The sequence below is a fragment of the Scophthalmus maximus genome, chromosome 7, assembly GCF_022379125.1.
Source record: "Scophthalmus maximus strain ysfricsl-2021 chromosome 7, ASM2237912v1, whole genome shotgun sequence".
NCBI lineage: Eukaryota > Metazoa > Chordata > Actinopteri > Pleuronectiformes > Scophthalmidae > Scophthalmus > Scophthalmus maximus.
In genome coordinates, this window is record NC_061521.1 from 128,459 (window position 1) to 133,748 (window position 5,290).

Sequence of the window (5,290 nt, forward strand, 5' to 3'; positions counted from 1 at the left end):
AACAGTTGTGGCTGGTTTATTTGTGAAAGCCATTCACTAGTTTCACAATAGCTTCTAGTTAATTCAAGTTTCAAATGTTTTAAAAAGTAACTGCCACAGATAAAAAAAAAATTACATATGCATTTTAAAAGTTTTTCAGGAAAGAACACCTCTGTTCTACAAAAACATTTTGTTTTATTTTTTTTGTTTACTATTTCATGTTAACATGTATATGATGACACAAACTGACTCAAAACGTGAACGAGTGGAGAGAAGTACCAATTGATTGTTTTACTAGAAAATAAACCAACTATTTACAAAAAGCATGAGGTGTGGAGATCAGTTGCATTAGTAGTGAGTGGAATGTATGGATGAGTCAGGAGTGTTTATGTAGCTGTTGAAGGTAGCAAAAATGTCAAACCAAACCAGAACCTGGAGATGTGGAGCATAGGAGAGAGACACAGTGAGACTTGGCTGGTAATTATAGCCTACACAGGTGCTACCACATTGCCTTAACAACCCTCCTTGACTTCCAGTTCCTGCAGGGAGTTGTCAGTTGAATCACTGAAGGCAAGGGAGGTGTCGTAACAATGGCACAGCAGGTAGTGCTCAGACTTGCCAACATGACAGTTGCTCACTGAAAGATTTGCAGACAACGCAAGTAAATGTCTCCGCCATGGGAGCCGGATGGGAAAGGTGGGTCCACAGTAGCTTGAAGGTCTGCAATATCTTGCTCACTGAGTGGTATTGGAAATTCTGGAACAACAAGTCCAGATTCTGGTGGGGACTCATCATGGTCAAGGACAATCTCCCAGTCAATGTCTAGTTCTTGCAGATCCTAAGATTCGAATAGCAGTTGAAATTAAGCATACATTTAAAGAGCAATATTCAGCTTGAATCAGTGTGTATCAGTGTGTATATTCAACATAGATAATTGTTACGTGCCGTGTTTTGTTTTGTGTTTTCTGTTTATGTGCTGCTCTCTCCAGGTGCGCATTGAGTCACTCTCGCAGCTGACGCCCATCAGCGCCCATCAGGGGAGGCGTTATAGCTGTGCAGAGCCAGTGACAACGGGGGGAGAAATGGAGCTTCAGTGAAGGCCTGTGGGAGCGGGAGACCCAGACACCAGTGCAGGGGTGTGCGGACCTGCGGTAGCCTGACCAGAACCGGGGCCTGTGGCCAGCGGCGTTGTTCGTGGCAGGTTTCATCGTCTTCCTTTTGAAGACCATCTTGTTTATTTCAGTAGTTGGGTTAATAAATACTTTAAGGTTAACTTGGAAGCGTTTCCGCCTTGCCTTTTTCCTTCTCCCGGGTCTACTATTAAATTGTTTGCATCCTACACCCCCTAGACACAATATGGACATAACATAATTGCAGGAAAGTTTGTGCATACCTCAACATTCTCAGCCTCATCTGTGCTGTTTTGCAGCAGACCAGACTGCCACAGCAGCTGAGGGGTCATGTTTACCCAGTCCTCTGTGCGGAGTGGGTGATGGTTCCAACATGGAACCTCAGTAAATGTCGCTGTGGAGATGGGGTAGGAACACAAAGTGCACCAGGAAAATGTGCAGCATGTTTGATATGTCCAGTAGTCCATCTTCCTCGAGACTGTGCAGGACATCATAATACGTGCTGGTCACTGCAGTCCACACATCACGCCAAAGCCGTTCAATCCTGTCGTGGAAAATGGTATTCATTTTGAAAAGAAGCATACAGTACGTCCCATTAATTGTTGATCCATAGAATCTGATACCATAAGGATGATTTGTTACGCATATTAGACAACCTCTTGTACATACCTTGAAGGCAAACCATTCCTCACAAGAGGATGGAAAAAGGTGAGGCCAGTAGATGCCTTATTATTGTTGGCAGGTTCCAGGTACATGATCTTGACACAAATATAAGCACCCCTTCATTAAAGTATATTTTCAGCCCTGATAAACAAATTTGTCCAAAACTCTATACAAAAAAGACCAATTTACACAATCAAAAGCTCTTTCTGCATCTAACCCCACTAATACTGCGTCTAAATTATATTCTGTTACATGGTTAATTACGTGTAATGTCCTTCTGATACTATCCTGAGTTTGTCTTTCTATAAATAAAACCTTTCATTAAAACCTGTCTGGTCAAGGCTAATAATTTGTGGTATCGATCCCTCTATTCGTTTAGTTAATATATGGGTAAAGATTTTAAAATCCTGGTTCAACACTCTAACTGGTCTAAAATTACTGCATTCAGACATATCCTTCCCCTCCTTCGGAATTAATAATATTACTGCCTCCCTCCAAGGGGGGGGTATCCTGCTCTCTTTAAGGACCCAGTTAAAGATGGACTGCAACACAGGGACCAAAGAACCCTCTATTACTCTGTACCATTCGGAAGGGAACCCGTCCGGACATGGAGACTTATTTCATTTAAGATGTGATATAGCCGAACAAATTTCTTTCTCTGTTATTTTAACTACAAGATTTCTACTTTGTTCACTATTCAACTTGGCAGTTTAATCTTTCTCTCTATAGTTTTTTATAATATTTTTCAAAACAATCTTGTTTTTCTTTTAATTTGTAGTGTACGGAATTAGTAACAGGATTTTTTATTTTATCAATTGAATTCTTTGCTTGTTGTTTTTTTAGCCTCTAAGCTAATAATTTACTGGCTTTTCCTCCCCCTTCATAACATTTCTGTTTCGTGAAAATTAACTTTTTTTGTATATCTTTTGTATAGATCTCATTTATTTCATTCGTTTTATTCCTAAGTAGCTCTCTAATTTTCTGATCATTGGGTCTTTGTACTTTTATTCCAATTGTTTTAATTCCGCTTCCAGCTGAACTAACTCTTTTTGCCTAACTCTCTTTAGCTGAGCACTGTATCCAATTATTTTACCTCAAAGCACAGCTTTACATGCATCCCATAATATTGGAGGGGAAACTTCACCATTGTCATTCTGTTCCAAGTATTCAGCAATATCCTTGTGATCCTAATAAGGTGTCTCTTCGATACTGTTCAAGATTTAATTTGAAATAAATAGGGCTATGGTCTGAAAGGTCCATGCTCCCCACATCGCAGCCACCAACCCTGTATAGATCTACAGCAAAAGTAAGAAAATAATCAATCCTCGAATACACCAAATAAGGATTGGAAAAAAATGTGTAGTCTCTCTTTGAAGGATTTAATTCAGTCAAGATATCAATTAACCCGATTTCTTTCATAACCAGATTGATTTTTTGGTTTATCAATTTGGGCTGAGCTATATGTGTATTTGAGGAGTCCAGTTTGGGATTTAATCTAATGTTGAGATCCCCCCCGCAGATTAGAACCCCATGGGTCTCTGCTGTTATCAGATCCAATATCTGTTTAAAAAACTTCCAGTCAGAATTAGGTGGAGCGTAAATATGAGTAACCAATGAGCCTCCTAAATTTCCCCTCACGAAAATATATCTTCCCTGTGTCCTTTTTTTCAAAAATGGGTTTGAAACTAGTCTTGTTTGAAATATTGTCACCCCCTCCTATGCCAAGTTGTATAGGGTGATGAGTACTGATGCTTGTAGCCCAATCGTTTTAATTTAGCATGTTCTCTATCCGAAAGATGTGTTTCCTGTAAAAACGCCACCTCAACTTATCTCCTTTTAGTTTAGTTAATATCTTACTTCTCTTTATGGGATTGACAAGGCCATTCACATTATAAGTTGCTATTTTAACTGCTTGCATTCAGTGTCCAATAAGTGGGGGGAAAAAATAAATGAAAGAAAGCAAAAACGCACCACCATAAGTGTCCATAAGTAACAAGATGAATCACAGGTTACACCCCACAGGCTGCAAAGAACAGCAGCAAAAACTGCCACAACACACAGAACACAATAAGAACAATAAAGACAGAAAATAAGACTTCCAACTGTGGGGTCTTCATATTGACCCTGTTGAAGCCCTGATGGTAAGAGGGCTCTGAGGTAAAGCCTCCCCCCTATCAGGTGGGAGAGGGCCTTCATGCATGATATTGCCTCTGTGGGAGACATAGATAGCCTAAAGAAAAACCGCCCGACGTTTACATTATAATCTTAGTTATATAGCCCGACAATGCTTCTTTAATGAGCAAGACGTGTTTACAGTCTAATTCCTCTACTGGGATTCCCCGGAGAAAAAGGAAAAAGAAAATATGGACTCACCCGCTATATTCTGGGTAAACTCGCACACAACAATTAAAGTTCACTTACAGTCACCCTGAGTCCTGGCGTCTAAAAGCCTGTAGTTTTCCCTTAAAGTCCAAAGCCCTGCCAGCTCTATCCCGGTTCCCTGGTCTTGTAACTGTGCGCCCCGTGAACCGCTGGATCAGCTCCAAAAGCGAGTCCGGGTGTTTAATGACTGACACCTGGAGCCAACTCTTCACTTATCCTCTGTCGCCTAATCCGCTGAGCCGTACACCACAACTCCCTCCTGATAGAAAACTCTGAACCTGGCGGGGAACGGAGTCTGAAATCAGATTTTCTTCTCCTTCAGGACCGCTTTCGCTTCGGCATATTCCCTTCGCTTTTTTAACACCTCATGCGCTCCACATACGCCATCATCGACGGGGAATTCTACTCCGCTCCCTTTTTAACGCCGTGGATTCTGATATTTTCTCGTCTGGAGCGGCCCTCTTAATCCGTCAGTTTAGCGTCTAGGTGTATCTGAAGGTGTAGCAACTCCTTCACGGTATCCTCTGCCACTTGTAACTGCGTTTCAGTCCCATCAATCCTTCTCTCGATTCTAGTATTGGTTTTGTTAATTTCTTCCCGAATTCTTTTCTGCTGCTGACTGGTGTCTTTTCTGAACTTTCTCAGTTCTTTCAATATGAGGCCCAGGTTCCCGCTCTCACTTTGACCACCTTCGAGGTGCGTATGCGTGTCATCGTCCTCCATTACGCTGCTAGACGAGGAGGCCTGGCTAGCTCACTTGCCGTCGAATAACTCCGTCTGCATTGACTTTTTATTTTTCCCTCTAGGCATTCTCAAGGCCCACTAACTTAAATCAAACTATTAAACAATTTTTTTTGAATGTCCAAGTTGCAGTGGGTAACTTTTAACTCAAATTGTCGGGAGCACATTCTCTAAGCTGCAATCTCCTGGCTCGTCAACCGGCAGCCTACAACTGCATTTTTAAAACGGCTTACCTTATGAGTTTGTGGTTTGTATCCACATGCGCAAGAGAAAGGGCTGCCCTTACTGAGTATATTCTCCTGACAACACACCCTAATTGTGTCAAACAAGCATAGATGCCTTCATTCTGCTCCACTGTACCCTGTGGCCTAAGGCACTCAGTCTTCCCACGACTA

The 5,290-nt window shown here is 41.6% G+C and overlaps 1 long non-coding RNA gene across 2 annotated transcripts; it reads right to left on the minus strand.

The window, feature by feature from the left end:
* On the minus strand, positions 1 to 5,290 carry LOC118318775. 2 transcript variants are annotated; one of them, XR_004795813.2, is made up of 3 exons: positions 5,129 to 5,290; positions 1,779 to 1,867; positions 1 to 1,653 (listed from the first exon to the last, which is right to left on the minus strand). It is a non-coding gene; the product is annotated as an uncharacterized LOC118318775 (long non-coding RNA). The 2 variants fall into 2 exon arrangements; XR_004795814.2 differs by lacking the exon at positions 1,779 to 1,867.